The sequence below is a fragment of the Lycorma delicatula genome, chromosome 7, assembly GCF_047948215.1.
Source record: "Lycorma delicatula isolate Av1 chromosome 7, ASM4794821v1, whole genome shotgun sequence".
In the NCBI taxonomy this organism is placed as follows: Eukaryota; Metazoa; Arthropoda; class Insecta; order Hemiptera; family Fulgoridae; genus Lycorma; species Lycorma delicatula.
This window is the reverse complement of record NC_134461.1, coordinates 131,830,447-131,844,756: the sequence shown is the minus strand read 5'-3', so window position 1 is coordinate 131,844,756 and position 14,310 is coordinate 131,830,447. Positions and strand designations below refer to the sequence as shown.

General features: G+C 31.2%; 1 protein-coding gene across 2 annotated transcripts in view; it reads right to left on the bottom strand.

The window, feature by feature from the left end:
* The window catches only part of LOC142328025 (uncharacterized), a 117,771-nt gene that overhangs the window by 20,281 nt on the left and 83,180 nt on the right, over positions 1 to 14,310 (bottom strand). Inside the window, exon 1 of one of the 2 annotated variants that reach the window (XM_075371468.1) lies at positions 54 to 135. The exons of the other annotated variant lie outside the window; for it this stretch is intronic. The gene's annotated coding sequence lies outside the window, so the exon portion shown is untranslated. Of the gene's footprint in view, positions 1 to 53; positions 136 to 14,310 lie in introns of those variants that run through there. 2 annotated transcript variants of the gene reach the window in all.

Below are 14,310 nucleotides of genomic sequence, written 5' to 3'. Positions count from 1 at the left end.
CGCATATGGAAGCAACCAGTCGTACAAAGAATGTAAACTTCACTTGCTTGTACCTCCAATTTGGAAAACTTTCTTAAACCGAAATGTTCCAAGTTTGAAGATCAAGTAACAGCAACAGAATTATCACAAGTTTATTAATGCTAAAAAATTAATGCTACAACATTTCCTAATTCTATGATTTGCAAAAACACAAGACTTAGGCGGACAAAATAGTCTCTGGTATAAAATGTCTTGGCTCCCTATGCACTTGAAATAATTTCAATTAAATTTATTAAATAAGATTACATTTTGAAATAAGAGTATTTTAAAACTTTAATTACGAACAATTTTTTATTATTTTTATAAATGTATATATATTTTTTCATAATTATTTATGTAAACACAAAAAATCTGAAATATCGACTGTAAAGAAAATATACTGTTCTTAAAAAATTAAACAGAAGCATCAAAATATTTTCATACTTTGCCGCTAGATAGCAGATATATACAGATAAACATTTAATATACATTTTATTAGTTTTTGAAAATAAGATGTTTAACGGGTTAAATTAAAATTTATTAAAACAAAATTATCGTCTATACAGAAATACAACTTTTTTTTTAAACGTTTAATTTATTATATCGTTTTGTAATATGTTTTGCGATACTAATTTGGACGTTTGCTATTGTACATTATTTATAAAAACATGCATTTTCGATTAAGTTAATTATTTAAAAATTTATATTGTTGAATTGTTAATTTACTATGCGGTTGAAAGTATTACAATATTATTAAAAAAAGTGATTAATTTCTGGATTTTTTTCTTATTTCTAACACGCAAAAAATATGCGTGAAAGCTTAGCACGGACTTTTTTCTAAGATCGTAATTCTACCAAGCAAAATTTTATTTTTAATAAAATAAATGGTAACCGTACTACTTAAAAACAAGCTGCGCAGAAAACAATTTTTCTGCGCAGCTTGTTTTCTCTTTAAATTTCAATTTTTGAGAGAGTTTATTTCACCCCAAATAAACGGTTAGCGAATTGCTTTAAATTTGTAGCCGATTTCTTAAAAATAAAATTTAATAAAAGAACTGAGAAAATATTTTTTTATTTATTTTTATAGCAGTAACTTCTAAAGGAATTTGTTTGTTTTTAAAAATATTCTATTTTACATTTTTTAATTTAAAATATCGCTAGGCTTAAAAATTATCTGCCCCGTCTGGAATAAGGGAATGTTTTATTTTTTCTCCAGTAAGTTTTCAAACTATTTTTTTCTTTTTTTTTATATTTTCGCGGGAAAATATTTTGAGTATAAGAATTACATTCGGCTATAAATTATGCTATAATCATCCAAAGTTAAGCAGCGATGACAACAGTAAAGGGCTAAATTTATTCTCATCGTCAGTATAAATTCATCGTCAGTATACTGTAAGTATAAACTGTATACTAAAGAATTTTTAAGTTATCTAAAAAAACTTATAATGGCACCATCAGACAAATGTACTCTTAAAAAAAATCAAAATACTATCAAGATTAAACTGGAAACGATTGCTTTTGAAAGAGTAAGCCTAAAATGTAAAAACATCTATACACAGGTCTAATTGAGAACCTTCTACTCACAGAATGGCTTTTAAAAGCCATTAACAATGATGATTCAATTAAATTTAGCAAAATTAACAATGTTACTTCTTACCCCACAATATCACTATTATTATTATTATTATTTTTTTTTTTTCATTTTAATGGTTTAATAAATAAGCTGACGACGGAAAGTTTTTTCATATATACCGCCGCCACTAAAAACGACGTCCAAGGCGAAGCGGTAACATCTTAGTCTTTCGTCTGGAACATCTCCGATTCGAATACCAGTCAAGTACGACTTTTTTCTTACTCTACGAGATTTCTAATCTATATCCTCACCCGTTTCCTTTAATCTCGATCGCGAACTACGAATACGTTTTCATATTGACGCGTCAAAAACCTTATCGTTAAAAATTTCTTCTCCTTTTTTTGTTTTCTCTTCTCAGAAACAATTTTTGTGAATTAAAACTTTTTCCAGAATTGTTTTAATCTCTTATTAATTTAAAAATGACAAACTTTGATTTCTTTCGCTAAGTATATCGGGTATAAATTTTTACAAATAATAGTGAATTTCTTGCACTAAAAGACTTAAGCTTCGCTTTAAGTAATCAAAGGTATCCGATCTACTGCAAAGAGGAATTTTAATCTCGGAAATCTCAACGGTTAAATAGCTAATTAAATAATTATTACGCTGCGTGTATTCCCGCCTGAAGTATAATTTCTTAGGCTTCCTCAAGCAATCAAAACGAAATTTCAAAATATAATTTCTGTCGGATAGTCAGATCGGTGTTACGCGCCTATAAGTATGGATCGCGTACACAGATATTTAGACATTAAAAATGTCGAATAATCCTTATATTTATCACAATTTACAATTTGTTCGTGAAAGTTATTTGGAGACGCATTATTTATGTACACTATGAAAGAGATGAAGAAAATTTATGGTTTTTAAATTTTTTAATCAATATTTAGTAAAAATTCATCGACAGAGTAGTATTTCTAGACAGGGTCGCACGAACACTCGTTAGTCCGTACCCCGGCACGGAGTAAAAAAGTGGAGGGGTGCAAAATTGCCAAAACAACATGAGGAAAAAATTGTAACGGATTTTCTGAAATAATTAGAAAGTTTTTGAACAAAATTCTAAAAAAACAATCTAATTTAATGTACTAATGACCACAAAACTTTCAAGGTACTAATTCAGTAATCTGTTTATATATAAAAGGCAATGTCTGTGTAACTGTGTGTGTGTGTCGATTTTTTCGCCTTTTTCAGCGAAGTTCCTTACTAGAATTGTTGAAAGTCCGGAAGTTGAACAAATACAGAAATATTTTTTATACCTCCTAAAACGATATCTAATACCCTCCAAAAAGAGACCAATTTCAAATCTGTACGATAATTAGACACGTGTCAGTAATTAATTAAAATAAGGACACTTTTTCGGACGAAACGCTATTTTCTCCTTAAATATTTTTGTAAATCGCGATAAAACCTTTACTACCTGTCATACAAAAACGACTTTTTTTTTAGAAAATACCTTCAAGAGCTGGCTTTCAAATAAAAGAAAAATTATTCAAATCCGACGAGAAAATCGTGGAATAAAGTTTTTTTTTTCCAAAGCCGTAAGTTTTAAAAATTACCAGCGTTAAGCATGTTCCGAATGCTTCTGGGAAAACATCTTTTTCCCTTTTTCTGTTCGTCGTGATTGGCGGACGCCTGTCACATGGTTAGAGGGGAAGGGAGAAAGAAGGCACGTCCGTTGCGAAGAGGAAAAATGGTTATTTAGCATATCCAAATTTTGGGTTTCCCGTCGCAGTCAATTTTCTTATCTTATGTTTTTTAGTCAAGTAACTGGAGGCAGGTGCAGCAGTCGCGTCGTACATACAATAACAGTGGCAGTGGCGGTGTGTTAGTTGGACCGTCGCCCGTACACCTTCGTATCAGTTAAGAAGATAACAAACAGTTTTATTTTTATTTATTTACGTATTTTCGAAATTTTTTAGTGAGCGATTGCATTCGGAGCGACTAATAGTGAGCAAACCACTTTATTTTGCCTTGAACTAAGCAACATACAAAATACATAATATATATTAAATAATCGTAATTTTTGTTTATCTCTAAACAGCTCTCCCGAAAGAAGTTTGCCCAGAGGTAAGACTTGTCTCTGTTTTTGTTTATAAGTGTTTAATTGCTCTGACCGTTGGAATTGCCGATCTAGAAAAATTTGGATAATGATTATAGCGAGATATGATTATAAAAATATTTCACCGTCAAACATGTTTATTTCGACACTTTGTATAAAAGTATTTTCTCTGTGATGAACATCTACATCGGAAAATTTATAGAATTAGATGGCCAGGAGATTACGTTTTAAGTTCGTTTTGCATTTATTTATTTAACATTTACTTATTATTCATTTGTTTAGTATTATTAATGTTTTTTACTTTGGTTTTAGTATTTTATTTTAGTTTACTTATTGCCATATATTCTACTTAGCAATTTAGAACGATTTGGATAACGATTATATAACGGAATAATGTTTTTTTTTTTATTTTGATTTGTATTTTGCTTTTGTTTTCTTTGTGATATATATTCTGTTCCAGGAGATTCCGTTTGAAAGTATTTTCTCTGTGATGAACATCTGTAATAATTTCCAAGGAAATTATCCCCGTTCATTTGCACTGGAGTTCTATGAAAAAGTATTTATAAAGATTTGCAATTATTTACTTTGTAATTGTTCAATATCTAATTTTGTTTTTTATTAGTAAATTTTATTTTTATTTTTTTATTTCGATTTGTATTTTACATTTGTTAGCTCGAAAACGAATTGATGGATTTGGTCGGTCTTTTTAGATATTGAAATTTTGTTTCATATAGATTTTCATCTAACAAACTGTTTTAATGTATCCAAAGGTAAAATATTTGCACTATATACAGGGGGAATGGAAAAGTAAATATGAAAGATTGTTAATTTAAAAGTAAATTTTCTCTTTAAATTTGTATCCCGGTGATAGTTTATTTCCATTGTTTCTTTATTTACATAATGTCAGACCGTAAAAAGAAATTATCCGTTAGTCAGTTCAGGAAACGAAAACTAAAGACGGAAGCATCCTTAAAAAAAAGCTGTGGTTTTGGAAAAGTTTTTCAAAATAATTCTGGGCTCAGTACAAGTGAAAAAAATCAAGATGATTTGGACAGCGTTGAAGTTGATGTCGTTGTTCAAACAGAGCAGTCTTCATCGATTTCTGCGCGGTCAGGTATCTGATCGTATTGAGCAACAAGAAGATGAAGAGGAAGAAGCGAAGTAGGTAAATAATGCATCGCACTTGCAAGTGGAGACAGATGAAGATTGTCCTGTCATTTTGGTTTTGAGTCCTGATCCGGGACTATGACCTGAATGTATTTGCGATGCAGAAGGATTTGTCTTTCGAGAGCAGGTCCAGCATCCTCAGTGTACCACTTTGATTTTACTACTGATACCAGCGGACGTAGGTTCACCTCAAACAACTATACAACATATTTCAACAACGGAGAGAAAATTCACAGAAATTGGTCGGTGTATTCTATAGGCAAAAACTCAGTTTTCTGCTTCTACTGTAAAATTTTTGCGACGGCTACATCTTCTTTAGAAAAGATGGCGATAGAGATTGGCGGAATATAGTACAAACCCTCAAACATCATGAGATTATAAAATAAAAATAAAAACATTTTGAAACTCAGAAATCCTGGTTTGAATTGAGTATTTGTTTAAAAACTTCGCAAACAATAGATGCTACTTCTCAATGATTTTGGAATGCAGAAACCCAGCATTCGAACGCCGTTTTTCATCATATAGTTTCGATCGTCAAACGTTTAAGAGAAAGCTGCTTGGCATTTAGAGATAGTAACGAAAATTTGTATGATCATGATAACGGAATCTTTTAAAAGTTATCCAACTGTTAGCTGAATTTAATCCTGTCATGGAGGAGCACGTAAGTAGGGCTTTGATCAAAGAACATAAAATAACCACATACGTGGGTAAATCCATTCAAAATGAGGTCGTTCACCTAACTACACGTAATGTTAAAAATCGCATATTAGATGAAGAGAAAAAAACAAAATATTCAGTTATATTAGATTGCACATCTGTCTTGAGTAAAACAGAACAAATGACCTTCGTTATAAGATATGTGTGATTGAACAAGAAAAGATCAACATTCGCGAACATTTTTTCGGGTTTCTTCCGATTGAAAGTTCAACAAGCCGACTTTCCGATGTCTTACTTCGAGATCTAGGAGATCGTTGGCAAACATAAGAGGCAAAGGATACGATAGCGGGGCAAATATGAAAGGAGAACATACGCGGGTGCAAGCAAAGATTAGAAATATCAATCCTCGTGCTTTTTATACAATTTGGCAACCACTCCCTCAATCTGGTGGTAAATGATGGCCAAACCATCATTAGAAGGAGCTAACCTCTTTAATATTGTTCAAAAATTGTACTTATTTTTTTCTTCATCGACTTTCAGGTGGGCCATTTTTTTTTTTAGCTCGCGGAAGAACTAACCTTTCGGCGACAGCAGGTGGGAAAGTCGAATTGATGCTATAAGCTGCTGAGTTATCAAATCGGTCAAATATATGATGCATTGCTTAGCATTTACGAGAACAGAGATATAAGTAGTTCAGTAAGAGATGAAGCATCTGGGCTACATAGGCAAATACAATTCAAATGACCTCGTTCTGTAGTGATGCGGTACGAGGTATTAAATCATGTCAATGCCGTTTTAAACTCGTGCAGGGAAAAATTTACGATACTGCATTGGCAATAAAACTTTTGGAAAGTTCCAATATTTTTTTTGGAATTTGAAATCGGATAATCACTTTAACACCATCCTTGTCGATTCTGATGAATGGCATCCGACACAGAAGCAGATAAAAATTTTGTACAAATTCCTAGACAACGAGTTCGTCGGCGAAAAAGACAGTTTGATAATGAAAATCAGAATGAGCCCGTAATCGATGCACAGGAAAGATACAAAAATTGAATTCTTTTACCGGCTGGTTGACACTGCTATCAATTTTTATAACAAATATTTTTTCAGATATTATTTCAAATATTATAATAATAATATATTAATGATAATAATATTATAATGATAATATTTTCAAATATTATTTCAGATGTAACATCACAACAGTTACTTCTGTTTTTTATATCATATGAATGAACTAAAAGATGTTAGTTCTTCTGTAATTTTGGCCGATTGAAGAAATTTGGAAACCATTTTAACAGATGAAGAATCATCGGCTATAAACAGCCTGGAAATTTGTGATGACATTATCAGCGGTGGTGTTCTCTATTGGAAAAAGATTTACTACCTTTGGAAGTTTTGAAAATTGATAACAAAAATGAATTTTACCTCTAAACTTGAGCATTGTTCTAAGAATTGTACTAACTCTTCCAGTAAATGTTGCATTCGCGGAACGTAGTTTAAGAACTATTTACGAACAACATCTCATTAGGAATTGAGTATGAACTCAGTAACGATAAAGTAGTTATCTAAAGTTATGTTTTGTGAATTCTCTGAACTAAATTTCGTAAAAAAAATGTCTGATTTATGCTTCTGTTAACTGTTTTTTTTTTTAAAGAAAAATTTAAAATGAAAAGTTAATATAAGTATTTGCTTTAGTTACTGAGTTACATTGTTGTTTTTTGGACGTTCGCTAAATAATGTAAGAAAGACCATATACTTTTTTTTTTTTTAGATTGATTAGTTCCATAAGGGCGCAATTTTTTATTTTGCACGTGGCGGTTCAAAGGCTAAATCCGATCCCGTTTCTAGATCAACTGTACGCAAAAATTTTATAATTCTTGGCTAGCAAGAGTCCGACAGCAGCTCTGCTAAACATGACGTACTGTCCGCTGTAAGACTAGATTAAAGAAAAGCGCTGAGAAATAAATTATCTTGTCTTAAATCATCGCTAATATAAAAATCTTGTTCGGTTTTTTCATTACTAATCCTTAAATTCGAATGCTCAAACATTATATTTAAGATCGTTTTCTGCTCATTGAAATCTATAAATAAATTGTGTCGCATATCTCTCTAACGTATTTGTATCTCTTTTTTAAAGAGATTTGAATTACGTTGACAATTTTCTTCTTTTGCGCCTGTGTTCCGTCTAAATCTATATCGATACCTTCTAATATAAATTTCAACAAAAATTGTTTTACCGTGAATCGTCGTATAACAGAACTGTAAAAACAAAGTTAAGTCGGTCGACAACGAACACTGAATCGATCGGAAGCGATACATTTTTTAGCGATATGATGATGCATATTTATTAATGTGTCAACAAAAATTGATCGGGCGAACTGGTACAAGGGCGCTTGTTTTGACCGAACGTCAAACCAACTTTTTTCTTCCGCTCGTTTGTACATTAAATACGTTAAATTCAAATCAGAATTAAAGCTTAAACGATCGTTTCGACGAGGTACGCTTCCAGATTAAATTTTGACTAAGTAAAGGTAATAAAATAAAATAAAATGTCTCCTCCTACTGACTTTTCTCAAAAGGCTTTCCGGTTTTGCGCCTACTGCGCACGAAACAAAGCGGTTATGTTATTTTACGGGAATTTATTTTAGTCAAAGCTTGTTCGGCTAACTTCATTAAATTTATTATTTTACTTAAGTTAATTTATTAGGAAACTTTTTCCGATCGATCGCGATCGGTTACTGAGACTGTTTACGTCGACTAGAAGCGAATCGTCCTTAAACGCACCCGACCTTTGTAAGTATTTAATGAAGCGTCTGTTTATATATATTATATTCGTTTTTTAAACAGATCGGCCGAGTTAAAAATCTGATCGGGTGGTCTTTAGAAATACCGTACTCTTTTTCGACGTTGCCTCTCGCTTTTCTACGACCGTTTTGTACTACGTATACGTATCCTGTGTCCGGATCGAGAAAGTTTTCGATCGGTTTTCTATTATTTAAATCGAAGGGATTATACATTTTCTCCAAATTTTGTTAATAATTTTAATTTACTTTAATAAATACCGTTTTTTGATTACCGTTCGTTCGTTGCATTACTACTTAGAGTCGAGCGTGCAAAATTGCGCTTTCGTTTATTTTACTTTTACTTCCGTCTATTTTAGCCGTTTTATTTAATTTTTTGCCCTTAAAAAAATTATGTATTTATACTGCGGATGTAGTAAAAATTATTATAATTTATTTTTCACGAAGGAATATTTCAATCTGACCTTCTTAATCTACCGTTCGCGGACCGGTAGGCTAAAAATGTTTACGACTTGAGTAAGCCGCGTCGGGCGGAATAAACCGTTCTTATACAGATACGCCCGGATCGTTCCTTATTTTTATCTCGCGTATCGTTAACGATTCGTAAAAGCTTTCTTACGAATTAAATCTTTTAAATTTTCTTACGGGTTAAACCGGGTAGAATATATTTGTAGTAATAACCTAACTTAACAGGATAAATTTAATATCGAGAATATTTTATTTGAATGTATTTTATAAGCGATATTGAATCGTCGGTCCAGTAGTTTTTCTTTTTTAATTTTGAAACGCCCCCTCTACAATTTTGTGTCCCAGAGGATTTTATGAGTTCCAGATATAAGAATCGACTATTTTAGTCGTCGTTTTTTTAATTCGAGATCGATCTGCCGAGTGATTTACAACTTTGAATTTCCCCTCTTTTTGAGGCCTCCGAGCAGATTTAAAAATGTTTAAGGCTTAAAACCTAACAGGGGTCAGACTAGAACCGCCTTGCCGGTTTCATCGAATTCGGCTCGACGATTAATTTGTGATTCTCTAACAGATAGAGAGATTTTCATTCTTTTTAATATAAAAAGATCTTTCCGATAAAACTTTACGCTCTGTGTATCTTCGTTATGTAAAAGTATTATGCTTTAAAGATGGTATATAATTAGAAAAATGTGTTGACGGCCACCTTACATACTATGATAAGGGTTGTCGTACGGTCGTAGTAATATATATATATATATATATATATATATATATATATAAAATATATACCATGTATAAAATCTTTTTTTTTTACTTTTTATCGAAATACGTCACCGACGTTTTTATTCGTTATGTTTTAATTCTTAAATCAGTCGCCTTGTAATCATTCATAAATAGAAATGTTAGCTAGTTCATGTTGATGATTACGGTGAAGTCAAATTATGAATTGTTTGGACTAAATCTATATCGGCGTCGTTGATTATAATTCAAATCATTGTTATTAAATTTATAGAAACGGTAGGAAATCATCGTGACATTTTTCCTTGAAGTCGATAAGGAAATAAACGTTTTATTCCGGTTGTTATATCACGATACGTTATTTATAGATCGCTTCGGGAATAGGTATATACGAGTAAGCTACTCCTCCGATTAAAAGTAGGATCTGATCCAGGATTTGCTGGGAAAGTCCAAAGGAAACACGGTAAAACCTTGACCGCTGTCAGCATCGTAGATACAGAATTTTTAAAATCAAAAGTACATGCGATTAAAGAAAATTTTGATTATTTAAAATGTAGACGCGTGAATGTGAAGATAAATACATTAAATACAAAAAACGACAAAAAATTAATAAAATTCGGAAAGCATTAATAAAAATTAATCGAGCAAATATTTACGTATACGTTGAACAGGTTGCGTACAACTCAGATTAAAAAAGTTTTAATTAGTATCGTTTAAAAATGAATCGATAGAATAAAAAGTTCATTCGTACAGAGTAAAATTCATCGTTTCTACAAAAGAAAATCTTTTAATTGTACTTAAAATAGATAAGTGCAAAAAAGTATTTTAAACGGTTCGGTAATTTAGTAAATTTTTTTTATTAAGAATAAAGTCCTTTATCTTAATCCGATTTATTGTGTACCGAGTTACACGAAAACAGTTCTTTTGTCTGACGTAGTTATCTTTTAACAGCGATCGACTATTATTTTTAACGACGATTGAACATTATAAATTTAAACACGAGGAAAAGTTAAAGCTTCTAATTTTTTAAATATAGGTCTACATGATTTATTTTACGGACAGCAAATAATGATTTGAAAGTCTATCTTTATATCTTGATACTTATTCTGACTTTTTTAAGGACTTAGAGGATATGATGATATTACACCTCGGATGGGAATAAACATAAGCGTAAATGTCTTTAATAACGATACGTTTAGCGGGTTATTAAGGCGCGTTCTAAACAAATAGTATGCTGTGTTGTTGCCGCATACGAATTCAATTTGATTATCCCGAAAGAATTTTTTATCTAATAGAACATCCAAAAATTTCGCTCGGGCAACAAGAAATACTGTCGTTATCATTAATGAAAATTCTATCCGCTCGATCGGCAACGTTACGTGTAATACGTATGTTGCTCCGTGCAAACCTTTTCTGGATTTAAGTTTTGAGTTTTTCTTGAATTTAAAACGATTTTTTTTATCTATAATTTTTTTAAAAGCTTTTTCATACGTAATTGTTATCTGAGATAAGATTTTTTTACGCGGTAAATATTTATTTTAGTAAATTAAAAGGGGGCGCCGTTTTGACATTTTTGAAAGTGACGTTTTGAAAATTTTCTATTTTGCAGAATAAGACGCTAGTCTTAGATTTTCCAAATTTAATTAAAGTTTGTTTACCCGTTCCTGAGAAATAATTTTTTGTTGAAAATCAAAAAATGGCGTCCAGAAGGAAAACAAAGAAAAAACATTTTGGTGCCCTAAATCGGTTCCTGAAGTTCGGCAAGTACGTCCCGGGACACTCTATATGTACAAAAATATACGTGAAAAAATGTATACTTTTTACATAAATAAAAATAAAACAAAAATAAATATATGTAGATAGAAATAAATCGGTAATAAATGATCCATTAACGTCTAAATTGCAAATACATGGAATAACTGACAAATAACACCAGAAAGTAATGTAATAATAAATTAAAGAGTTGCATGGAGGCGACTTTCTAATAAAATTAGACGAAAAATATATAAATAATAACTTGATAACAAAGTACAAGAATCGTGAATCAAATAATTAGAAAAAATAAACACAAGTTATCTATGTAGTGTAGAGAGAGAGAGAGAGAGGGAGAGAGAGAAAGAAAGAGAGAGAGAGAGAGCGAGTGGGGGGGAAATTGATTGAAAAAGTGAGCGAAGATTATTTTGAAATATTATAAACGAAACATTTAAAATAAGAAAGTCATTGCAATACACGTTATAGAATCTCAGAATTCTGTTTAATACGGATGTATCACTTCATATTAACGGATGTCAGAATATATTAAGTACAAAGCGCATACTAGTATCTTACGGAAAAAATTCTATTAAAACATTTTTTAACATAATATATAAAATATTGGGGTTGGGGAAAACGTTTCTTCATATTCTCCCTGCAGATGAATTTAGAATCGCATAACCGGTAATATTAATCGAATCTGTCAACCCTTGCGTGCTTTGAAAGGTAACATATTCCTGAGTATTTTCGAAAAAGATTATGATTGTATTAGTTTATTTGTTTAAAAGTTATCGCCTCTTTGAAAACGAATGACGATAAAGAAGTTTGATAAGTATAGAAATCTTACGAGTATTACAAAAAAAGGATGTATGCGACTCAGGTTGCTAAAACATTTTGTGATTAGTTGCCGGTACATTGCCGCCACACAGCTGATTCAAGATTTTTCAATCTAGAATTTTGATATCGATGATGAATTTCGTTCTATTCGGCCGATGACTGAAATAAATCGATTAAATCATGGAAAGCACTGAGCAAGACCTTAGCAGTCGAGATCGGTAACAAAATAAGCACAGACAGTTTTAAACATCAAAAGAGTTTTAAATCGTTTGAAGAAGGCTGGACACAAAAAAACATCGATGTTTGAGTGCCGCATGATTTAACAATATAAAATTTAACGAATCGTATTTCCATCTGCGAAACGTTGCTAAAGTGAAAGGAGATCGAACCTTGTTTAAAACGGCTCACAACCGGTGATGAAAAATGGATCACCTACGACAATATTGCACGGAAAAGTTCGAAACTAAGTGAAAATTACTCAAACGGTAGCAAAGTCAGAAACGATACCAAGAAAAATGATGCTGTGTGTGTGTGTGTGTGTGTAGGATCGCAAAGGAACTGTTTATTATGAGCTGATGCCACCCGGCCAAACGATTAATTCTAACCGCTACTGTCGACAACCGGAGAGATTACGCCAGGCAATCGAGATGAAGCGATCAGAAACGATCGATAGGAAAGATGATATGTTCTAGACGACACCGATTTTCGATCGGTCGAAAATTGAGAAAGCTTGACCGGGAAGGTTTTATTCATCCACCGCATAGTTCTATTTTACACCGGTTTCTATTTCCCATCGATTTAGGTTCTATAGAATTCTGTTAACAGTATAAAGTTGGCTTTAAAAGTAGGCCTGTGAAAATCACTTAACGGTGTTTCGTTCGGAAAACATAGAAGTTCTACGGTGAGGGGATATGATTTGCCTCAAAAATGGCAAAATGTAGTTGGTCACAACAGCACATACGTAGTTTAATAAACTTAATTTGAATTTTAAAAAACTTAGTTTTTCTTTTGCTATAAAACACGAAGAAACTTTTTCCACCACCCGATTGGTAGTTTTAACTATTAACAGTTATCTGTTAGTTATTTTAACTAGTTTTTTGCGTTATTTTTATACATAACAACAGTTATTTTTTTAACTGAATATATGAAATAAATACAAAACAAATTTGATATTTACAAACCAGTAAGTTCAAAGAATCTCTGCTCGGCGGTAATTACTATAAGTAAGTAAGAACTAACTTTCGACGCTGTTCTCTACAAATGTACGCGCTACAATCTAGCACTTATTGTCATTTAAAAACAGAATAATCTTTATGAATTTAGAAAACACTCTAATTCTTAACTCGTATAATCAGTCGAAATGCCAAAAGATTCAACTGAAATAGAATTTCCCATTGTTCGATCAGTTAATCGCTTATATATATATAAATTAACGATATAATAATGGTTTATTAATAGGGCAATTTTGCTATTTAATATTTTATTGTTAGTAGAGAAATATTTTAATACGCTTCTATTACAATAACGGGCGTGTACAGTAAGTGTACACGTGAGATTGTTATTTAAACGTATAAGGTTACAGAAAATAAATCATTATGGCTAAAACTAGTAATTAAATCTATTAAATTTATTTAAAACAAGTAGGCAACTTAGAATAATAACATTTAAAAACGTTTAATTATTAAAAATTGTCAAGTTCTTAACAAGGTTACAAATTAAAAATAAATTATATACGAGTATATACATAAGCGTAGTCAAAATTCAATTATTTTTTTATAATATATTACGTAAACAGAAAAATTTGAAAATAAAAATGATAAATGACAAATGAAATAAAAATACGGCCTCTATAACCGAAATAAGTCAATACTTACATTTAATTACGTTACATTTAATTCAGAAAATTTATCGTACATTATACGAAGTAGTTTAAGGGGTTTTTAATAGGTATATTGAAATGTCAGTTAAGCCCATCGGTTAAGTCTTAAAGAAATTCCAAAATTAAAAAATAAAGTATTTCCAACGTTTCTAATCTAAGACAGTTTATTATTTATTGACATTTTCTTTAGTTATTATACTTAGATCAAACAACTTATAAGTAATAGCCGATTTAGTCGATAAAACTAGACAGGTGGTCCTTTGACATCTTATCTTTTATGTATAATCGAGATCTGTTGTAC